Here is a 26445-nt window from a genome sequence, read left to right as displayed (position 1 = left end):
CTTCACCTTCCTTAATTGTATTTGTAAATTCAATAGCTACCTCTTCATCAAACTCCGTTAACTTCAAGAAATATCCTAGCTAGCCACATGCATTGAATCTTCTTATTGCTTCTACATCAAAAAGTAAAACACTATGTTCTACTAGTTCACATTGCTACAACTGGCTTCCCATTTGTGCCTACCAATATCAACCTCTACTCTATTTTCAATAATTACCCTCTTCCCTTATGTAAATTCTAGACCTTTTCTTTAGAAAACCATATACCCTTATTCTGCATTCCTTTGGTGTTTTTGTCATATACAACAATAATGTGGTTTAACTGAATAAATCATATATATGCAAGAAGCATTTCAAAATTTAAGTTGGGTCACATCTAATTTAATTCAGATCACATCTTAGTTTGATAATGAGGGATTATAAAGGTATGAAACTTGACACTTGCATACTATGACAACTAGATTTTAATCAAATAAAGGGAAAGCGCGAATTTGAGGATCTTTAATGAGTTAATAGGAATGCCATTTGGAATTAGTAACCTTCCCTTCTCCCTATGAAACATGGACAAGTGTCCTCACTTGTCATACTTGGCATGAGGTACAGAACTAGCATAAGGCCGCAACTATATATTTAATGCAGAAATAGATATAACCAACTAAATCTATGTGCTAAAAATGAATTAAATTTGAAAATCTTATACCTATCAAGTTGATCATTGCACATGCTAGATAAAGGTGGCAAGAGTGGAAAAATGACAGTGATAGCATATGTCAGTGGATTCACCATATTATTAAAAGCATAGGAAAATGATGACATGGAAGGTGGGTGGGTGGTAGAAAAGGAAAAGAAATGAGTTGAAAAAGAACAATTTAGAAATTTAATGGAGAATTAAACTTTATGTAAACATAATGTTTTTATTATGGGCATTCTTGAAGGAATTCTTACTAAAGAGCTACAGGAAGAAGGTTGGAACTCTCTACTGTAGGAAGTATTGCTTGTGGTTTGTTTGAAAGGGGTTGCTGAAATTGTTGCAGGAAGCCTTCTTTCATTTGGATTTGAGTTCAACCCATTTTGTTAGGTAGTCAGTGCATATGAGGATGTATGATTTCCCATTGGATGGAGGATCTATTGGACCAATGAAGTCCATGCCTCATTTATCAAATGGTGTTACCACCACCTGTAAAGACATGGCTTATTTCATAAGGACCCAACCATCATGTTTGCAACTTGCCTGGTATATCTTTGAATCTAGAATCATAAAGTAATGCATAGTCACCAACTTGAAAGTGCTTACTCTAAATGTGGGAGTCATGCCATTGTTTCCTTTACTTTTGAATGATTTTTTGTGTGTTCCAATGTAGACTTGCACATTTCATCCAAAGAACTAAGATGCAATAAGTGCTCTCTCTATGCTGCAGGAAGATCAATGTTTAACTTCAATATTATTCTTAAGGTTTTGTGTTCAAATTCAATGGGTACCATTGCTCCTTTTCCATACAATATTTTGAATGGTGTGAACCTTGTGGTGGTCTTCCATGGTGTGCAATATGCCTAGATAGCTTCTGATAATCTACTACTCCAATATTTATAGTGCAAATGAACTATCTTTGTCAAGATGGCTTCTATCTCTTGATTCATAACTTTTTCTTGTTCGTTAGTTTGAGGGTGATAGGGGCTTGATTTTTGATGTCTAATATTGTATTCCTTCACGATTTTTGTTATGAGATTGGAAGTGAATTGAGCACCCTAGTCAGTAAATGAGTTCTTTGGGTATGCCATATCTAGCAAATATTTCTTCATACAAAAATTCAACAATTTTATGGTCATGGGCATGCTTCATGACTTTGAGTTCAATCCATTTTGTCAGGTCATTAGCACATACAAGGATGTATGATTTCCCATTGGATGGAGGATCTATTGGACCAATGAAGCCCATGCCCCATTTATCAAATGGTGTTACCACCACCTGTGGGGTGAGAGGCATTTCATCTGACCTTGTTGGCCAACCCATTATCTGACATTTATCACACTTTCATGTATAATTGGCTACATCTTTATGAAGTGTAGGCCAACAGTAACCAATTGTTAAAATCTTTAGCGCTGTTCTTTTTACTACAAAGTGCCCCCACATGGTTCATTATGACATGCATGTAGGATGTCATATGTCTCATCTTCTCACATACGTCTCCTCATAACTTGATTAGGTCTAGTGTAAAATAGTGCATTATCAATCCAAGAGAAATGAAAGCTTTTCTCTACAAACAACTTGCTATCCTTGTAAGAGAAATGTGTGGGCATTTTGTTGGCTGCAATATAATTACCTATGTATGCATACCATGGGGTTTGGAAAGCAATATGAAATAAATGCTCATCTAGAAATGTATCATTAGTATCTTCTTCATCATGGTGGATTGTAATGCCCCGCCAAGGGATCCAAAGAATTTCACTAAGTTTGTCAAACAATTTTTTTTTTTAAACATGAAAGAAAAACCATTCATAACATTAACATGATGGCGGAAGCAATAGTAACATCCAACTAAAAATAACATAACATAACAGATTACATTCTTTAAAGATCCCTTAACGTTGAATTACATCTAATCATAACTTATTCATCTAACATGATACATCCAATGTTCTTAAACCATATACAAGTGTACATTTTAGATTGCTCATTCATCCACTATACATGTTACAAGGTATGAAAAGCTTTAAAAGAATAAACATTCATGTAAATAAAGTACATCATCATCCAATATTATTCCATGATGCAATAACATAAATGAAACCACATTTCATACATGATACAACATCACAAGAGATATAAACATCCATCATGCAAGATAACCATACATCACAAACATAAATAAATAAGTGCATGGTTCCTCCCAACCATAAATAGCATCATTAGACCATCATGGATCCTAGCCATCCCTCCGTGCATAAAATTCCAAAGCACCGAAGAGATCATTGGCTATAAACATAGTAGGAATGTCACTCCTAAAACATCCTACTAACATACAAAGTAAAGCATAAGATATCATCATCTAACATATGCAAATCATCAATGTAAGGAACATACCAGTAAATACATCCATCATAAGGTATATCATCTACCATAATGATCCAAGAATAGAATGAAGATAAATAACAACCAATAATACTCCAGCCACGGTGTCTTAGACGGATCTCAAATGATAAGAGTGATAAAACACTACCACCCAACCGCGTGGTACCTAAGTGGTCCACTCCCACCGTGCTGAGGAGATAATCTCAAGTCCCAAACAAGATATCAAAACTACAAAGCACATATCTCTATAAATCCAAGAATCCTAAAAAGTATACTACTCAAAGGTTCCATCACACACAATCTGACATCTAATTCCTAGAGGCACAATAATGACATGTAGGAAACTTACTTTGTAAGCGAGAAAGTGTCATCACATTTATCTCGTACAAGTTACCCTGGCAGTTAGCTAAACTCCACGGGTCCATACAGATCTCATGCGGCCACTAGTATCCTCTCATACTAACGAGGCATACTATGGAATGCAAGGTCGCAACCATGCGTCTCACTACTCCCATCCTAGCCTGTACAAGTGCTCAAGGCATGGGCAAGAACCAAAAAAATTATCTTTTTAGGTTCATTTAATCCCCATTTAGTGTGTAAATGTTATCACTTATTAACCAAACTTACAATGAGTTACCCTGGTAGCCACTTAGGGCCTCAGCCCCCATTGCAAGCCACTTCCCGACACTACAGGTAGATTACCTACCCTAATGCTCATGGAATCATAAATCACCACAGTCCTGTACAAGCGACTGTAAAGAAATCCAAAAGATAATCCATTAAAAGAATCATCAAATATCCACAATAAGAATCATCAAATATCCATGATAAAGTCATCAAATATGCATAAAAGCATCAAATCTCCATGAGCAACATCCATAGAAAATCATGACCACAACAGTTCTCTATTGGCAACTGAAGGCATCACTGATAATCATAAGTATCCATTGGTTCTCAATAACCAAAATATATCTCAAAATAATCACCATATCCATTGGTTCTTCAACAAGCAACCAAGAATATCTCAAAATCATACTGATCGAAGACTCCAAAATGGTTGAGTCAAACATGTCACAACATGACATCATCAAGAAATAAATCCACATTTCAATCCCATCATGGCGAATAGAAAACAAACCAAGGATAACTGATCGATGACTCAAAAATGATTAGCTCAAGTGTCTCATACACATACATCTCAGCTTCACACATGAAGACTGATGAACAAATACAAACAGTAAATACAAATATTTCATAGAGCATACAATCACATAACCATGGTTGGGCTTATAAAGATTGAGACCAAAAAGATCAACATGCCATCACATCTCATAACCCCCGAGCCTCTGGTAACAACCTAGGACTGCTCAACACTAGTCAACCCAAAAACCCAAAATAAGAAGCATATAGAATACACAATGCAAACACATGTTTTGGTTTACTAAAATCTCATAGTTGACTTAAGTGTAGGGGTTTCCAGTTTTCTGTTTGTAAGTATACTTCAAGTGTCTAAGTTTAATCATTTGACCTACAAGTCAACCCAATTGTTCTCCAATAGCATTATCCTTCCATTATTAAGAATTACATTCTAAGAATAACTTAAGGATAAATGTTCACTAAACTGATCATTATTGACCTTTAATCAACTTGTTCTCTTTATTTAACTATGATCCATATTCTAATTGATTAACTCTTCTTTAATGTTACTTCAACTTTCAACATAATCAAAGAATCATTATTCGTTTATAAAAGAACCAATTACTAGTCTTCGAATAAGAAGAATATAACTTTATTTAAATGATCAATTAAATCAATAGGTACACCATCCATGACCTATTAACATTCTAATATTTTTCAATTCAATATTACTAAGTCTCACCATTAAAACATCTAAATTCGTTATTCAAGTCATAAGAATAAGACCTATCAACTTGATATCAATATTTCTACAATCTCATTAAAAGAATTATATCAATTAAATCTTCTATCACATAACTTAATTATTAATTAAATCCAATTAACCCTAGTTAATTGATTTAATTAATAATTTCACAACCAAACCATCAACCCAAAGAATATCAGTTGACCTACAATTGTTTGTACGTAGAAAGTCAACTTCAATACAAATATTAATATTTTAATAATACTAATAGTAATAACAAAATCTTATCCATAGTGACCACAATCATCATGCTAATGCCTTCTTAACATACTCATATCAATGATAATTATCCATAGTTAATAAAATTATCAATAGTTTTATTAACAAACTATATTAATATTTAATTCAATTTCTCAAAAAACTGTAATAATGTTGATTGATTTTCAAGAACTTCATCTTGAATCTAGCAAATCAATATAGTAATAATTTCCAAACTTAAACTAATTATATTAATATAATTTTGTTATTTCCAAACTCAAATTATAATATCAATTTGATTAAACAACACTAATTATAATTCTTTTAAATCAACACTAATCCATTAAACTATCTATTAACAATATTAAATTCTAAATTTAATATTATTAATAATAGTAAAACCCCCCCATTATATCAAATTAGTAATAATTTTGAATCATAACCTTAATGCGAAAATACCTTATGCATACCCGGCGGTCACACTCTACAACTTAAAGCAATACCTAAGTCCTAACAAAGCCAATGTAAAAATTTCATCCATACTAAGTTTTAAAAAAAAGGTGTTATAGCGATGATTATATTGCTATCATAAGTATGATAGGTTGCGTGCTATGGAAAGCATAGAAATGCGGCAGTATAATGAAGCCATCTCCATCGCAGGGTACTCTGAACATTCAAACGATTTAAATCGCTGTAAAAGATTATTCTACCGACCTCAATAATTGAAGGCCATGCGGTCTGTAAAAGAAATATTACATTACATGGTTTATTTTAAACTTGCCCATACAAGAATGCTCCGAGCACAGCTCCTGAATACTCCGCTATCACTAACAGGACCACAAGACTCGAGTCCTTTCCCCCATAGTAGAAATATAGCGCTGTTATTCCTCCATTGATTACTGATGGCACTGCCTGTGAAGTAGACAAGGGGTCGACCTTTCCATGTTTTCTATAGCACCAAAAAGATCATAGTTGATGAAAGTATGCAAATAAATATGAACACAATAATTGAGACACCACTCTCAGGTAATACTAGTGTGTGGCATAAACCGACCAAAGGTGCATGAATCTCCCAACTATGTGGATCACTTGTAAACAATAGATCCATAGCGTTGTTTTCTTAAGAGCATCCGCTCCTCCGCCAAGATCACGCCATTTTCCAGAGAATCTTCGAGGACAACATTTCAAACTCACGCCCTGACTTCAAATGAATCCATTTACAGGGGACTCTCCACCTACCAGCTCGGGTATTTTATTTTATTTAATATGTTATATGAGCGAATGAGATCAGTAGCAGCATTCTGAAGTGATATGCGATATAAAATGGGAATAATAATCACTTGCATCACAATTCAATTGTCAAACTATTATCCGAGCATATAACAAATGTTTTAAGCGATGTTCAAATCGCTGTCACACATATGTGACAGGCCGAGTGGAAAGCATTATAATTATTATAAAAGCTTCAATATAATTAAACTCAATATAATTTACACCCTGAGCTAAATTAGTGCTTGCATTTTAATGGAAGTCACTGTACTATGTGGTAAAGCCCTAACCTTCAAATGATGAACAAGGCACAACATATATTTATACTGCCACTGGCTGGTTATTCAAAACATGCAGAGTTTTAAAACGTTTTGTTTATATTTTTATTCTTTTTATATTTGTCATCTTCTAAAACAAGTCATTGCGCCTTCGTTACAAATAATGAAATTTAGATATTACATTTTGAATACATTGTATATTTCAAATCCCATATATGTGTTTGGGTACATTTTTCTGAATAATCCTCATATGATTTATCAAATTCATGAATACATATGTATTTTATTTTAGATCTAAGATCTAAAGAATATCTCTATCCATTCAAATTTCCAATTAAGAGCTATTCCACTTTCAATTCAAATCCTTGTCAATCTAAATTCACAATTGTAATTCAAACCCCAAACCCGATTTAGAACTGATTTTCTTTCATTTCCTAAATGAGTTTGCTCTAAAATATTCCATTGGTTTTCTTCGAAAGCAAATAGAATCAACATATAAATTCCACAGTATAGCAATCACAATAAAGACAAGAAAGAGAGAGGGAGTAATGAAATATGTGGAACGATCATGAGTACTTAGCTAGACTCTGATGCTAGACCACTACGCCTCCCGAGTCCATAGATAAGTCTCCTCCCTCAACATTCGCAATTCCTCTAGCAATTGAACCTCCAAGTGACTAGAAGTGCTTATAGAAGCATAAGAGCATGTAGAAACGTATGAGGATGGAGAAACATATGGGCCTGAAGAAGAATATGAGCATGTAATCTTAAAGCTTCCATTTTTAGCTTGAAGCTTGTAGCTTATAGCTTCCATTAAGCTTCCATTTAAGCTTGTAGCTTCTATTCCGCTTCATTAAGCTTGTCAAAACACACTAGGAGCACCTCTATTTAAAGGCCTCTAAGATGCATCTAGAGTGTCTCTAGAAACAACTAGAAGATAAGCATGACAACCAAGCATGAGCCTTCTCCAACCTTCTAGATAAGTCTTAAGGTTGTAGACACCATGTGCTCAAATAAAATGCTAACTTCTAAGTGTAGACAACTTGTACAAACTTAGAGTGCAAAACCCTGTGTTGTCTACATGACAATTCTCGAGAATTTGCCAACTCCTATGTGAGCAAATATTAAAATAATACACAATAATTAATATAATATTTAATTTACTCTTCCCAATTTAATTTATTTATTTATTAAATCTCATGCACTAACTTTAATTATTCCACTTTGCAATCTTAATATATTTATATTTTAATCACATGAGATTTAGAATCTTTTATTAATTTAAAATATATTTTCCACTTTTAAATTTCATTTTCCAAAACTTAATTGCTAAAATACTTATTAGCTTTAATAATAATATTATTTAGTTATTTATTAAAAATGAACTCCAAATATATTATTATTAAAATAAATATTGTCACATTCCAAATTTAATATTATAACTTTTATTTTCACGTTTAATTATTTTATTAATTAATTTCTCAATTAATTAAATAAAATAAATATTAAAATATCATATTAATTTTCCATTTAATTAAACCATCAATTAAATCTTTTAATTAGGCTCAATTAATAGAAAATACATCAAAGACTCATAAGGTAAAAATATGAAAATCCATCATAGCCAAAATACATACAAAATCAAACCAAGGGTTTATATCACGAATTACGTTATCCAACGTATTCGGAGGGTACTCAACTCAGATACTTGTCCTAATTTTCTAGTTAGAACAAATGGCTTAAAGGGTTGAGATTTGGACTTGAGAATTTATCTCCCCTCTCTTATCATTGAGATAATGTGATAGGGTACGCTCATCCTGGCAATTCAGGGAAGTCGATACCTGGTACCTGCAACCTGCGTAAAAACCATGCATGTACAAGCACAATATATACCAAACTAAACAAACAATGGCAGGAAGTGGTGCATTGTGTAGATCCCGACTAGCAGGTGACTACGACTCCCTTCCTTAACCACATCAGACACACCATACAAAAGCAAACACGCAAAGCAAACACACACACCATACACATGCAAGTATGGGGTAAGTATCCATAAGAAAACACATATGATAATAAGTCATCTTACTAATCATCATTATTAACTGAAAGCAATGTAGTAATCATCATGCATACATGAAATATAAAGTCTAAGTGATCTCATCACATAATAAACTGAATCCATAGCACAATATCTGATAATCTCAAAAGAATGCTGCTAACCAAAAACATGAAACTAGCTCTAAAAGAGTTCAACAATGTTAGCAAAATGCGAACTAGGGGCAGGCACTACATCCACCCCCCCTGGGATTAGGCTTACTCCTGGAAGCCTACAAGAATGAAAAACTAAGATACTCACTAAGTGGGTCCCATTGAACCCTTTTCCTCCTGCAGGGAAACATGATACCATTGAGGATATTACAACACCCTTAGAGCAATATAATTCTGGTTTAATGGTAAACCAAAAACCATCATCATTATGTCATGGATAGCTTGGATACATGGTTTAGTGGGAGCTTGTGACAGTGATGGGGTGACAGTGCAGGATTAGTTCCTGGTTTGATTTGGATCTTCATATAGGAGATGGATTTTATGATGCCATAGGTGACTTGGTACCACAGTTGAGTGGAAGTTGTTGGCATTGATTTGTTTATTGAGTGTTTGCAGATGTTGGAAGTTTGTCTTAGATCCTGTTGCTGCAGAAGCATCTTTGACATTTGCATGGTGCACTTCTTATCTTCATGGTGTGTGAAGATGGTTAGATCTTGAGGACTCATGGAGTTCTTGATTATCTTCATGGTGTATGGAGATGGTTCTTCCTAGTATGTGGAGATGGTTTTCTTCATGGTGTGTGGGGATGGTTGCATCTTGAGGACTCACAGGGTTCTTGGCAAAGGTGTGGTTTATGCTTTTATTTGGCATGTTATCCTTGGTATGAGGATGGTTTCATTATTATGTCATGGTATACTCTTGATACGCGTTTAGAGTTGTGACATGTTATGGTATGTTCATATGGAGCATGTTATCTCTTTGGTTGAGATGGTTAGATCATGTTGTCATGTTTATGTTCCTGAGGCCATGGTTGCAACTTTGACATTGATCTTGGTTTAGTTTCTTGGTATTGAGTACACTGATCATAAGTTGGATACTTCATGATATTGCTATGTTACATTTGGAGTTGGCATGGATTGATTGGTTACAGTTGCTCATGGATACTTAGAGACGATGGTGATGTTGATTTCTCTTGGATTAGAGAAATATTTGTTGGGACAGTTGATGGTTTCAGCAGGAAGTCCGAGGGGCAGTCACCTGATATGGACTTGAGAGGAGATTGTTCTTAGATGAGTCTTGGTTGGAGACTTGGGTATCTTGATGAGCATTCTCATTCCCCACTCTTGGTCTACTCAGCGGTTTGCTACTTGAGAGGTATAGCCCATTATTTTCTCTCAGTTGCATTATATTTATGCTTGTCTTTCATGGATATGGATCTTGAGCTATGGTACATGAGTTAGTTCTAGAGGGTTCATTTGAGAGATGGTTTAGCATTGGTTATCTCCATGTGCATATGTTGTTATGCTGGTTGAATTTGGGAGATGGTTTTATATTTGGGCATATTCCTTGGATTAGGAATGGTTATTTCTTGGTTTAGGAATGGTTTTATAAGTTTGATCTTCTTGTGAGAGGCTTACACCATGATGAGTTATATGGTTTGGTTTGGGTGTTGTTGAGGCTTCTTGTTGGGGTTTTATGGAGGAGATCATACTTGCACAGTTTACATCTAGAGGTGTGTGTAGAAGGACATGATACAAGTTATGATTTGCATGGTTTCTCTGGTCTTGGTTATCTTCCTGGATGTTCAATTTTTGTAATGCCCCGCCAAGGGATCCAACATCATTCCTTTAACAACTACTGAAATATATCCCCTAAACAAGAGCAACTTAATGCTTACAAAGATAAACAAAAGTTCACTACCCTTCAACATAGATAAAAGATACATGTTTTGCAACTAGAATGAGTTTCAATTTCCAGTTTTGCCTTTCGTTTAGGTTTTCAGTAGAATTTTCAGTTTTGAAAGCTAAGTGTTGAAGTATGAAAAATATGCAAGTAACAGTTTAAGTTTTGTTTCAGTTCACCTAGTTTCAAGTTTTCAATTTGAAAGAGATACACATGATAGTTCAAGATTTTTATTTTGTTCAACTAGTTGACAACTAGTGTCATTCCAAATATACCCAGAGCTCCCAATGTTGAAACTCAAGCTCTGATATGGATTCTAGATAGATAATTAGCTACCACATTTGCTTTGCCAGGTTTCTCAATGATTGTAATATCAAATTCTTGTAAAATAAGTAGTCATCTTGCTAACCTATTTGTGATGGTAGGTTTGTTCATAAGATACTTAATTGCTTCATGATTAGTATGGAAAAATATGGGATAACCAGTTACATAATGCCAAAATTTGTTTAGAGCATAAACTACTACTAATAGTTTTTTCAGTCACTGTATAGTTCAATTCTAGTCTACGAAGGCTCTTACTGATATTGTAGATTGCATTTTCAAGGTTTTGAGATTTTTTTCCTAGGAATGCACCTATGGAATAGTTAGAAGCATTTTTATATATTTGAAAAGGAAAAGTCCAATTAGGACCCCTAAGTATTGGCGTAGTTATCAACAATGACTTAAGCTACTGGAAGGAGTCATCACATTCCTTGTTCTAAGAAAATTCAGCCTCTTTGGTAAGAAAAGTATAGAGAGGACTAGCTATTTGACTAATTTTTTTGATAAATCTCCTATTCCTAGGATCTGACTTCTTTTTGCTTTGTGGGAATAGAGAGTGCAATAATTACCTCTATTTTTGTAGGGTCTATCTAGATTCTAGCTTCAAAGATAAAATGTCCCAAGACCATACCTTCCTACATCATCAAAAAGAATTTCTCACAATTAAGAGATAGGTTGTGTTCTTGACATCTGATTAGTACTTTCTTTAAGTTCTTCAGGGCTTCCTCAAATGTGACACAAAATGTAGTGAAATCATCCATGTATATCTCCATGCAATCATGTGATATGTCAAAAAAGATGCTGATGATAGCTCTTTGAAAAGTAGTAGGTGCATTGCATAGGCCAAATGGTAATACAAAATAAGCATAGGTACCCAAAGGACATGTAAATGTGGTCTTCTTTTGATCTTCTGAAGCAATGCTTATCTGATTGTAACCACTATATCCATCTAGAAAGGAGAAGTATTTATTTCCAGCCAAAGTATCCAAGACTTGATCAATAAAGGGCAAAGGAAAGTGATCCTTCTTTTTGGAATTATTTAACTCTCTTTAATCTACACATATTTGCCACTTACCTCCTTTCTTAGATAAAATAACTAAGGGTGATACCTATTTGCTATCAGAGATTGGATAGATGAATCCAACATCCAACAATTTTTTCAACTTAGTCTTAACTATCTCACGTAATGCTAGATTTATTCACCTCTGGGGCTATTAGAGTGGCAAGCTTCCATCATTAATGTAGATCCTATGGGTGCATAGTTTAGGGATTAATCCTACCATATCTCCATAATTCCAAGGAAAGGTTTTTTCATGCTGAATGAGGAACTTGGTTAATAATCTTGATTGTGATTGAGACAATTTGTTGTTTACATGTAGATTATGACCTAGAGAAATTTCCATAGTAATAGTTAACTCTACCATTGACACTTCTGGTATTGGACTCGTAGCTACTTCAGTTGGCAATAATTGATCTATTATCTCAGGGCTTGTTGGGTAGACACAGTCTTCATAGGTACATAGGTTTAAAATATAACTCTTAGCAATATCTTTGGCCACTATACATTCATTGGTAAGAATGCTCTATATTACATCATCCTCCTCTTGAATTTTTAGAAAAAAGTTCTTATGCAACATCATGAGCTGAGCTATAGAATTCAACTCTTCCTCTTCATCCCCTAAATCTAGCCAAATAGGTTCTCCCAAGTCTGGTTGGGGTTGGGCAGGTGGGTATAGCATTAGCATCCTTATGGTTTGACCATTTGAAATTGTCATGCTGCCTAATTTGCAATTAATTTGAGCATTAGTGGTGGCTAACCAGGGTCTCCCTAATATGATAGGATAGCCAACAAGTTTTTCTTTAGGTGATAGGATAAGAAAATCAGCAGGGTATTACCATGAATCTGAAGTTACTATCACATCTTCTATGAGACCATATGGAGTGACAATTGAACTATTAGAAAGTTGTAATACTATGGGAGTTATCCTTAAGCCTTCTATGCATAACCTATGCATTATATCTTTACTCATCACATTTATTGCTGCTCCCAAATCAACTAAAGCATTTTTCATAGCCTGTCCATTTATGATCAGGTTAACTACTAGATTACCAAGATCTAAATACTTTTGTATCACTATCTTCCCTAACATGATATTAGCTAATTTCCTGACAACATAGAATTTTTAAGGATATTTCTTCTTCTACCCTGGCTTCTTAAGGCATGCATCCTTAATAACCTTTCCATAAAGAGGGACATCCTTGATAGCTTGGAATAGAGGAATTTGGATGTGCATGATTTTTAGCTATTCAACAATATCAAATGTCTCATCCATTTGGGATATAGATTTCTTATTGTTTAGCCTATGTGGAAAGGGAGGATTTACTAAGGTGTGGTCAGTAGTCTTGTTGGGTATATCAATTGACAGGTTGAGATTTGGTAGTGTAGCTTCTAGAAGTGGTGCTGTAGGAGTGTTTGCAACTTTTGCGATGATAGGATATTGTGGTGTAGGCAGAGCTGTATTAGATCTCAAATAGATATTAGATATCTCTAGTGAATAAGTAGGGCACTACTGAGTATCAGTAGTGTATGCTTGCTACTACTATTACTTGTTGTTTTTATTTGGTTGAGATTGAGCAAGCAATTAGGTTGGCTTAGGATTGGCATTATTTGGTGCAGGAAGTGGCATTATTGTAGGTTTTTTTACTAGAGGTGGTAGTTGTGGGTTACCATAATTTTGGCTAGACCACTGTGGAGGTCCCCTCCATTGGTTATTTTGCTGCCAATTTCCTTGCGGTGGTTGCCATTGATTCTATTGATTTTTCCATTGGTTATTTTTCTAATTAGGCCACTAGTAGTTTTGTTGGTTTTACTATTGATTATTAGGCCACTGGTTGTTTTTTTAGTTTTTCCAAGGAGGTTGGGAGTATTGAGGAGGATTACGATAAATTTGGTTTTGCCACTAACTATTGTAAGGATTTGAAAATTATAGAGGATCTTGAGGCATACCTTGTCTTGAAGCCCATGGTTGACATTGAGTAATGAAGAACACTTGATCCTTGTCCCCATCTATCTTCATGTACTCATTTGGAAAATGTTGATTTTTGAGGTTGGCTACTAGCTTACACGTGTAGTCTTGCTTTTGTTTGTGGTAGTGAAGAAAATACTCCACCAATCATGATTCAAATTTTGCATGCTTCTTCTTTGTAGTCATGGTGTTGAGATGTGTAGCAACATCATTTATGATATCTTATTTGAAATATGAGAGTAAATTGGATATCTCAAGCTTTGAAGTTCCCTAACTGATCCCTTTAGTGATGGTAGACTAGTACCCTCTTCCTTTCTTCACAGTTGACCTTGAGTAATCGAGACAAATTTTCTTGAGGTCATCCCAAGAAGATTCACCAGCCATTAGGTCTAATGCTTCCAGAAAATTATCATTTACTCCTTTCAATAAAACTAGTTTATGTGAATCCTTTGTTAGTCCATGCTGAGGGTTCTTCTACAGTGTGTACAAAAATTGTGAAACACAGTCTTCCAATGTCTCATCCTCTTTTTGTGACATTTTAAAAATGCCCTCTCCTCTTAAATCACTCCCCTTGCAATACTCTTTGTATTTCTCCAGAAATAGAGTCTACATCTCATCCTAGGTACTTGCTACATTGGCTCCTAAGCCCATGAACCATCATAAGGCTGATTCTTTTAGTGTTGCTAGAAACAACTTGAGCTTGTGGGCATCGGTGTTATAGTCAGAGCTACGGCAGAGTATGTCAAACTCAAACAAGGAAGTATCAGGATCCTTAGTTAGAAGGCCATAAAGCTTTGGAAGAGTAGTTGCGGGTATATTTTTTAGATTAGCATTGTTTATAAGGCTTAGGAGAGGGAATGGAAAAGTAGGGTGTGCCATTACTAGAGGTATTTGATTATAGGGTTGCTGCTGAAAAGGAGCATTAGCTATAGGATGGTTAACATTAGGTGGATTTGGTTTAGAATTATGAAGAAAGCTAGCCAAGATTCCAGAAAAAGGCTAAAGACCACTTATATCCAAAGGCTCTTCTTTAGAGGAAGATGTTGCAAGAAAATTAGGACTCACATGCTCAAAGGGCAACTCAACTTCTTCAACTTCATCGTTCAAATTATTAGACTTGTGGAAGTAATCTACCATATTCATCTCATTGTCTTCCTCTTCAATGCATGTAATTGAATTCTTCATGCTTGTGAAGTTGTTTTTAGGACTGCAAATCTTATTAAAAAACTAGCTATATAAAAAAAAACTATGACTCAAAAAGATGTTCCTAGCTTTGACACCATCGCCAACAACGATGCCAAAAATAGTCTGCCTCACAATAGATGTGTGATAATCATGCCCAAAGCCTTACTTAAGAATAGTTCATTCAATCTAAGGATTACTTCTCCCACCATGAGGTGCATTAAATTTTTTATCCTAGGGACATTTACTTGAAATGGTTAGCACAATATGTCCACTAGGTTCTTTGAAGAGTCATTATGCTTATGTTGCAAGAAAGTAAAATCCATATAGAGAACCTACATTAGTGCTACAGGAAAGTAAATAATTAACTCCCTATTGAAATTAATGTTGGAGATGCATCTCTATGCTAACCTATATCTCAAACTAGATCATCCACTATAACTCCTCTTGCTGATGCTGCAGGAACATTCACAAAGTACGATGTTGTAGGAAGAAACTGTAGCTTCTATTTGAAATATTGGAAATCCTAGAAATAAATCTACACTACTCTAATCTAATCCACCTCCCAAGTGGTCCCCTTGGTTGGCTTCCACTAATCTACTAAAACATAATGTAAACCAAGAACTACTTCATTATATTTCAATCTCTCCTTACATAAGAACAACACATAAAACTATAGAAAACTTGCTACAATATACAAAATTTTTTTTAATAAACTTTCCAACTACTAAAACTATTGATCCAATCCCTAAAAATAAAGGATTGATACTTATTCTAAAATAGAAAGAAAAAAAAACAAACTAAAGATCTGCCAGAGAAGAAGAGGGAAATATAATAGCCCACAGAGTAAGTAATAAAGTCTAGGTGACCAACTCAACATAATATTAAATGCATAGGGAATATAGCAACACTTCATCCTTGCATTACTAGATAATGGCTCCTCCTTTGTAGTAGTCGTGTCTTCTGGTATGATGATGATTTCTCTGCCACAACTTGACTTTGATGCTCCTCCTTAAATGCCGTTGACCACTCTCCAGCTCTTCCTTTCCTAGCAAGTTAGTTGTAATACAAAATATGTATGCAAATAAGCATAATCAAACTAAATCCATATATTAGTACACACATTCTGATGGTTACATGAAATACTGCATTATATACATAATATTGGCAATATATGTCATAACTATCTACCCATGGTTCAATAGTTCTATCTAGACTTTAGCATAAGTTTAACTGGTTATGAGTTCACAAATCTCTTGACAACATTAAAAAAGAGTATTAAAATTAACATAAAATAGAGGCAATAATTGGCCTCATCACTAAGATGACTATTTTGTTTTCTTGAATTGTGTGAAGTGTGTGGAAGATGATTATGATGAGTTGGTCGCATAGAATTCAAGGTAAACCATTTTGAGGTGAATTCAAGGAAGATTGTAGAAGAAGTTTCTAGAGGAACCAAATAGAAAAGTGGGTAGATTCAATATATCCTACCTAACCCTAAAATAGAAGATTGTGGTTAAGTGGCAAAAGATATAAATTGACTATTTATAGAGATAGCTGGTTAGAAGAAAAGGTTGTCATGTGTGAGAACCTAACAAAGACAAGGAGTCTAGGGTATTGCTTCATTCAGTGGCTGAACAAAAGTGTTTGTACTTGGCATGCAAAAAAAGAAAGCTTAAGAGTATGAATTCTTGAAGGGTGAACAAGCTATCAGAGCTAAAGTGTGTGAATGCCAATCAAAATGGAGGACTAAAATAGAGATTTGTAATTTGCAAGTGAGTTGTAATTTGTTATCAGATGAAGCCTTACTGTTACTTTCTAATCATTGTATTAGTTCAGGGTAAATCCTTTGGATTAAGGTTGACCTAATAATTATTTGTAAATATTTTAACTAGGTGATATTCTAATGGAATGGTCTGAAGTCCTCTAACAATGCTCACTCCTAGCAGGGTGATTGAAATCCTTTAACCAGGTTACATTTAATAGTGTGTATTATAATCTTTAATAGGGTTGGCCTTTTATAGGGCATCACTTCAGAAGAGTGAGAAATAGTAGCATGTTATTGGTGGTTTTTCCCAAATTGGGTTTCCATGTAGAATCCTTGTGTCAAATTTTATGAATGTTCTTATGTTGTTTCATATTTACATTTTTGTAAAGTTGTTTTGATATAGGATAGTAACCTACAAAGTTTAAGTATTGTATGATCTAATGGATGCATGTATATTAAGTTTTTATGGATATAGGTCTACTAAGCATTGAAAAGTTTTATTTGTACATCTGGACCTTGGATAATTGATTCACCCCCTCTTAATTATTCTAAAGAATTCTAACAATTGGTATTAGAGCCATAGTGCTTGAGAGGACTAGTTTGAAGGTACTATAAGAAAAATATCAAGATGTCCAAAAGAGAGGTACCCAAGCTTAACAAGGAGAACTTTCCTACATGGAAAAGTCTGATGAAGCTACACCTAGGAGGTCTTGGTGATCATGCACAATCTACCATCACCACTGAGCATGTTGAACCTGCTAGAGCTAACTACTGAGGATATGAAAAAGAAGAAATAACACAATCAAGAAATGTTAGAGATTGCATATGCCCTAAGCTACACTGAGTTTGATGTCATCAAGGAATGAGATACTGCTAAGAAGATGTGGGATGCTATAGAAAATATTTATGGAGGAGAAAAAAATGTACTAAAAGCCAAATCTGAAAGTCTAAGAGGTAAGTTTGATGATATGAGAATGCAAGAAGGTGAAGATATAGTTCAATATTGTGATAGAGTAAAAGAAGTAGTTAATGTTATTAGAGGAGCAACTAGTAAGATTGAAGATGAGACTATGATCAACAAAGTACAAAGACCCCATTGCCCATCTATGTTATTAGAGTCTCTACCATACAAGAACTAAGGTTCACACCTAGTAATGATCTAACCCCTAAAGGATTGATAGGTTGACTCATTGCTTTTGAGCTCTCTAATTTTGATAATTTTAAATCTGAGAATGTTGAATCTTCTTTCAAAGCTAAACTATAATTAAAAGAACCTAAAGAGAAGAAGAAAAGGGTCAAATATGTTTCTAGTGACAGTGATATATATGAGGAGGATGTAGAATAGCTTGAAGCATTATTGGCAATGAGATTTTACAGAGGCAAAGGAAAATTCAAAGGTAAGTTTCCTATCATGTTTTTCAATTGCAATCAAGTTGGTCATATTTCTGCTAGTTGTTTAGAGAAGAAGAACAATAGAAGTGGTGACAATTATAGAAGTAAAAGAGATGAGGACAACAAATATTGCAATGACAAAGGCAAGAAGTCTTGCTACATTGTTGAAGAGGAAACCAAAGATGGATTTGACAACCATGATGATGAAGAGGTGTATATTGCAATGAAGGATGATTATAACGAGGATGAGGCAACTGCACTAGTGTCTTATGTGAACAAGAGTGATAGATGGATCATTGACAATGGGTATTCACATGACATGACTAGAGATAAAAGTAAGTTCATTGCCCTTGATTATTATGATGGAAATAATGTAAGGTTTGGTAATGATGCACCTTATCTGATAAAAGGAAAAGGATCAATCAAACTCACATAAAAGATCATGTTTGATAATGCTTATTACATAGAAGGACTTAACTATAACTTGTTGAGTGTGTCATAACTAAATAGTTTAGGTTGCAAAGTTGAGTTTGAGAACAAGATAGAAAAAATCTATGACATTGATGGGAAACTAATTACAAAAGGTGATCAGACTACAGGTAATCTATTTTATCTTGATATGAATGATGCTACTTGTTTTGTTGTAGAATTTGATGATGCGTGGTTATGACATAAGAGGTTATGCCATGTTAACTTTGATAACTTAGTGAGTATCAGTAACATGAAAAGAGTAAGAGGTTTGACTAAACTAAAGAATCCTGATAATATGATTTGCAAACAATGTCAGTTAGGCAAGATGACATAATCTACTTTTAAGAGTAAGATACACTTCTAAAGAAATTCTAGAATTTTTTCATACTAATTTGTGTGGACCAATTGATGTGCAAAGCTATAGAGGTGACAAATACATTATCCTATTTGTTGATGATTATTCTAGGATGATGACAATTATGTTTCTAAAATAGAAATTTGATGCCCTCCAAATGTTTAATTGGTACTTAGCTAGAGTTGAAAAGGCGATAGGTAAAAGCTTGAAATGTCTAAGATCTAATAGAGGTGGAGAACTTACATCAAATGAGTTTGAGATGTTTTGTAATGACAGAGGAATCAAAAAAAAAACTTCAGCACCTAAGACCCCTCCACAAAATGGGATTGCTAAAAGGAGGAAAAAATCTATAATGGACTATGCTAGGACACTCATGATGGAGAAGAATATTGCTTTGAAATACTAGAGAGAAGTTGTAAGTACAATTGTCTATACCTTGAACTATGTGCAAGTCAAGAAAGGTACTCATTCAACACCTTTTGAATACTAAAGGTATATTCTTGGGCTATTCCACAAAAAGTAAAGCTTATAAGTGTTTAAATACTAACATTAACAAAGTTGTGGAAAGTTCAAATGTGAAGTTTGATGAATATATAGAGATACATGAAGCTAAACCTATGAAGGAACTTGAAGAGTATAAATCATTTGTATACTTTTATAAAGGTATGCCTACTAATTAAGATGTTGTAAATCAAGTTGGAAATCAATAGCAAGGTTTAGTGACTGTCAAGTCACATACAATGAATGCCGAGTTTCATTTAGGTACCAAGTTATAGTCACGAGCTAAGTTGCAGACATAAGCTGAGACACATTCTGATTCTAAGTGTACATGAAAGAGATGTTGAATTACCTAACAAAGATGTACATAGTGATTCTAAAGTTGATAGACCTATTGAAGAAAGAAGAGTAGAACCAAGATTGTCAAAGTGTGTCAAAATACATCACCCTACTAAATAAATTATTGGAGACAAAGATGCTAGACTAATGACAAGAAATAAGCTAAGAAGTGATACATGCTTGTTAAGCGTGCATGAGCCTAAGATAGTGAAAGATGCCCTAGATAATATGGATGAGAGTAAATCAATGAGAGAAGAGATTGATCAGATTGAGAAGAACAAGACATGGACTCTAGTTTCTAGACCAAAGGACAAGAATGTGATTGGAACCAATTGGGTATATAGAAACAAGTTAGATGAGAATGGTGGTCACATGGAATAAGGAAAGATTAGTTTTCAAGGGCTATGCATAAGAAGAAGGAATAGACTATGGAGAAATATTTGCCCTTGTTGCAAGATTAGGAGTGAGAACTTTTCTTTCTTACTTTGCATACAAAGGTTTCAAAGTTTATCAAATGGATGTGAAGTCAACATTTCTGAATGACATATTAGAAGAAGAAGTTTACTTAGAATAGCCATAAGGATTTGTTGATGATAAAAATAAGAACATGGTATGTAGACTACACAAAGCTTTATATGGTTTAAAACAAGCCCCAAGAGCATGGTATGAAAGGCTTCACAATTATCTTGTGAAGATTGGTTTTGAGAAGATTGATGATAACAACAATTTGTACTTGAAGATAGAAGGAGGTCAAGGTATTTTACTAGCTGAAATTTTTGTTGATGATATCATATTTGGAGCTCAAGATACATTATGTAAGGCATTTGCAAATAAAATGAAGAAAGAATTTGAGATGTCTATGTTTGGAGAGATCAAGTTCTTTGTTGGTTTGCAAGTATATAAGATGAAATATGGTATATACATCACTCAGTCTAATTATGTGAAAGACATATTGAATTTTTTTGGTTTAGAGGATTCAAAACTAGTTAGCACACCTATGGTGACAAGACACAAATTTTCAAAGAATGATGATTCTATTGATATGAATCAAACATTGTACAGGTCTATGATTGGAAAGTTGCAATATGTATTACATAGTAGACTTGACATTGCATTATCTGTTGGGATTTTTGCAATATTCTTTGCAAATACTAAGGAGAATCATTTGATGGTTGTTTATAGGATTATGATATATCTAAAAGGAATAAAATACTATGGTTTATACTACAAGAAAAAATGAAAAATTTGATCTAAGAGCCTATACAGATGTTGATTGGGTTAGAAACATTGATGATAAAAAGACCACAAATGATGGAGCATTTTTCTTAGGAAATAGGTTGGTCACCTGGACCAACAAGAAACAAAATTGCATATATCAATCTACTACTGAAGCTGAATATGTGGCTCTTGAAGTAAATTGTATAAATATGGTATGGATCAAGCAATAACTACTCAAAGGTATGAAGGAGGAAACCACTAAACCTATGGTACTTTATTGTGATAATACAAGTTCTATCAACATATCAAAGAACCTTGTGATGCACACAAAGACTAAGCACATTGCAATCAAGTATCATTACTTGAGAGAGTTCATTCAAGAAAAAGAAGTGAGGATGGAATATGTGAATACAAAAGAACATATAGCTGATATATTTACAAAAGCTTTATCTAAGGATGCTCATGAGTATCTTAGAGGTAAACTAGGGGTGATACCCCTATCCAAAGCTACTTAAGAAGCATTAGTAGTGCCCAACATCAACTGAGTTGAATGTTGTATCTTACAACTTGATGCAGTGGATATTACTTTTGGAGCTGCCTAAAGTAATGAAGGAGCTGAATTAGAAGATTTACAGTCAAATGAAAGGTGACAGAGGGAGAATCTAGAATTGATTATATCTGCATATAGAGATGAAAAGTCTTTGGCATTGTTTTCAAAGAGGGAGATATATGACTAATGGAGAGATAACTACAACAAGATATAAGTACAAAGATAAGTAGAGATAGATACACCTAAATATTAGAAAAAGGGAGAGATACTCTAAAGAGGGAGACACAAGAAAGAGGGAGATACTCTAAAGAGGGAGACACAAGAAAGAGGGAGCAATAAAGGAATCTCATAAATCTCACATTACCCTATACAAAGGAAGGACATATACTAAACTCATAGAGGGAGAAATTTCAAAGATTTATTTTCTTTTTGGTATTGTTGTTGGTATTGGTTTGCCATCAATACCAAAGAGGGAGATTGTTGATATAAGATTATTTTGATGAGAAGAACCTATAATGGAACAATCATTATTTTGTCAATGATGTCAAACCTACTACATGCTGGTAAGATAATTGCTTTTTGGTCTAAAAGCTATCATTTAGTTGATTGATGAAGAGGATTTAAAAAGAGGAGATAACAATAGCACCTAGAGAAAGGTTGAGTTATTTGGTATATAAAAGAAGCACTAAGACCAAGTGAAACATTGATATTATAATTTATTGTTTATCTACTTACAGTATGAAATGAAAGATTACTCAAGTTAAGACTAGAAGAAGATCAAGTAAGAAAAGTGTTTGCCAAGCCTTGTCAAGTAGTCAGTACAAACTGAGTAGAAATTACTTGAAGCCAAGAAAAAAATAAGAGGTGTCAAGAAAAGATGAAAAATAGTGCAAGCCAAGTGATTATTGGTATATGCCAAGTAAAGTTTAGTTGGTGTCAAGTATCAATAAACTTTAGTGTTTTTTGAGTGAACTAGTGTTGGCTAAGTGATAAAACAATATAGATTTCGAGTGACAACAAATAGTGTTAAATTGAAGACTTGACAAATTTGAGCAGACTATTTTTTTTCTTGAATTGTGTGAAGCATGTGGAAGATAACTATGATGAGTTGGTCTCACAAAATTCAAGGTAAACTATTTTGAGGAAAATTCAAGGAAGATTGTAGGAGAAATTTCTTGAGGAACCAAATGGAAAAGTGGGTAGATTAATTGTATCTTACCTAATCCTACCTAACCCTAAAATGGACAACTATGGTTAAGCGACAAAAGATCTAAATTCTCTATTTATAAAGATAGTGGGTCAGAAGAAAAGGTTTTCATGTGCGAGAACATAAGGAAGACAACGAGTGTAGGGTATTGATTCATTTAGTGGCTAAATAGAAGTGATTTTAGTTGGCATTCAAAGCAAGAAGTCTTAAGAGTATAAATTCTTGAAGAGTGAACAAGCTATCGGAGCTAAAGTGTGTGAATGCCAAGCAGAATGGAGGACTAAAACAAAGATCTATAATCAAAAAGTGAGTTGTAATTTGTTATTAGATGAAGCCTTACTGTTACTTTCTAATTATTGTATTAGTCTAGGGTAAATCCTTTGGATTAAGGTTGACCTAATAGTCATCTATAAATACTTTAACAAGGTGACATTCTAATAGAATGTTCTAAAGTCCTCTAACAAGGCTCACTCCTAATAGGGTGATTGAAATCCTTTAATTGGGTCACATTTAACATTATGTATTGTAACCTTTAACATGGTTGGTCTTTCACAGGGCATCACTTTAGAAGAGTGAGAATTAGTAGCATGTTATTCATTTTCCTAATTTGGGTTTCCACGTAAAATCCTTGTGTCAAATTGTATGAATGTTCTTATGTTGTTTCATGTTTACATTTCTATAAAGTTGTTTTGATCTAGGACAATAACCTACAAAGTTTAAGTATTGCATAATCTAATGGATGCATGCATATTAAGGTTTTATTGATATGGGTCTACTAAGCATTGAAATATTTTATTTGTACATCTGGACCTTGGATAACTGATTCACCCCCCTCTTAGTTATTCTAAAGAATTCCAACACCCTCAAAGGTAGGGTTTTCTTAATATATGCCCTCCCAATCAAATCTCAAACATTTGAGAGTTGATACACCTTCTCCATGCCATACCAAAGAACTACCAACCATAAAACACCGACCTCTAGTGGCTAGAACTCCTACTGCTACTCCATAGCCATGTATTTAGTGTCCTTCACACTCACAAATTTCGTTAATGATCAAAAATCCTTACAACTTCTAGTAAAATAATTGTTTTGGTGTCTTTTTACACATGTTTACATGATCATTCCACAAGGATCATATTCCTACATTCATGGAATGATCAACATCTCAAATAAACACTCAAAACTCTAAAGAAAATAGAGAAACCCTTAGAGTAGTGATTAAAAAATCTAACAAAAAGAAGTTCTACCTCAGTACATGAGAGATTGATCAACAAATGTACAAATATTCTTAAGAGATCATAAGGGTTCAGAGTTATCAAATCCAATCAATAAATCATGTACATAATGCTTTCAAAATGAAGTTTTATTGCATTTTCATCACTAGTCCATACAATTCTGATCCAATCCATACTGCTCTATCACCCCTATGCCTTGTCCAGGCCATATAGGGTATATGAAAACCTCCTCAACCAATTTCATTTAGTTGGGATTTATTACAAACACATTTAAGGTCCTAAATCTAGTTTCCTCCTAAATTGCACTTAACTATTGATTTCAAATATTTGAATTGCACATCTTGTTTTATTGTGCATTTTAGAAAATTAACCCTCTTTACTATATGGATTCAATCCATAATTACCTTGAGGACCTAATTGACCCTTCTAAAAAACTTAGATCCCTTGTTGGCACTATATTCCAGCCTTACATCAATTTTGGTTCTAAGTCCTTTATCAGGGCTTCTAGGACTTTTCATATTTGCACCAAATTATTCATTACAAAGTGAAAATATTGGCTTCAAGATCTCCCAATTCACATTCAAGGATGACTTTGATCCTCTAACTCCATTTGGTTCCCAGGTGGACTTAGGTGTTTGTTTAGGTGCCCTTGCACCAATTGTGAACCACAAAAATAGCCCCAATGAATGGAAGAAATGACAAAGGTATTTCTTTATTAAAAAGTAATCTTTAGACATACATAAAAATCAGACTTGGTTCTAAATGTTATGAGAGGTTATTCAAAAACCTCGACTCAAAACTCCTACCTTTGACCTTCACACTTAGTGTGTGTTTAGTGTCTTAATTATGCTGACTTCTGACCTCTTATCACCATGAGCATTTAGCAGTTTTATAACAACCTTTCACTAACTTGTGAGAGCTTTAGAATTTTACCATAAGAAGACTTCAAATCACTATTGACCAAATGCAAGAATTCATTTATAGGTCTATTAAGGAGACATTGTTTTTGTATTTTTGGGTTTCACTGGTTTCTTGTCAACTTTGTAGAGCTCGTGTGTTTCCACTTGATTCTTCTTTAAAGTTTGATTTTGTTTTAACAAGGTAGTGATTAGGTGGTGCTAACATTGTTTGACCTACTTTTTTTGTTGATGGGGCCCATTTGTGACACCATTTCTCTTTTTTCTTTCTTTGTGTCCTCTTGACTACAATTAGACTGTGCAGTCGAGAGGTAGTGTTTGGTCTTTCCTAGAGCCTCATCTTTTCAATGTCTTATGCATTTTTATTTTAGTGAAATTTGGGAAACTTGCATGCTAACAAGTGATCTTGGTATGGTCATGGGAAAAACTCTTTACTTAAACTAGAAAGTTCTAGATTGGGCTTAGCTATTGCCAACTCAAGTTATGAGCAACTTGTTCGGTCATTTCCTTACACAAATTATTAGTATTGAGAGTGATCTACCTAATATCTAATACAAAAGTTGAGAATATCCAATTACCTACACATGACACTAGTATTTAGTCTCTTGCAAGAAGCAACATTATCCAAATTTTTTGATGAAAAAATACCTCTTCTAAGGGTTGAGGTTAGTTGAGGTGGTTCACTTACCTGGGAAATACCCAGATACACATTGACTCTCACCTTAGCCTAAAAAAAGTGCAACACAATAAAAAACCTAACTATGACTATTTTTTAATAACTCAGGCCTCAAAATAGTGTTTGAGGAATTTCCTATTGACTAGAAAATAAATCCATTTCCCTTCAAATGTGCACAACCTAAAAGTATTATCCCCTAGAATTTTAGCGATCTAGTAGAGGCCAACCTAGAGGCATTGAAATTGGGTATGACTTCCTAGTTTATCCTTTGCTTTATCCCACATGAGGATGAGGTTGGAGATTCTAAAAGCCTTTATCATGGCTCTTTTATGTAACTAACCTTTGATGAAGACTTGAGATTTTTAAGATATGTTCTAATGTCGCTATCCTTTTCTTGTCCAACTCTAAAAGGTTCATTAGTCTAACTTGGACTCTATCTATATTTTTAATATATCACTTCATAAATTTCAACACTAGAATCTTGGTATTGAGGGAAAAGATAGGATCTTGGCCACAAACCAAAAAATAGGGGGATGAGCCTAAAGCATTCTTCATTCTGAACCTATTAGTCCACAAGGCATAAT

The sequence above is a fragment of the Cupressus sempervirens genome, chromosome 6 (genome assembly GCF_028749045.1).
Source record: "Cupressus sempervirens isolate cs-2001-9-10 chromosome 6, ASM2874904v1, whole genome shotgun sequence".
NCBI classification, from domain to species: domain Eukaryota; kingdom Viridiplantae; phylum Streptophyta; class Pinopsida; order Cupressales; family Cupressaceae; genus Cupressus; species Cupressus sempervirens.
The sequence above is the reverse complement of the archived record's forward strand: the minus strand, read 5'-3'. Positions refer to the sequence as shown.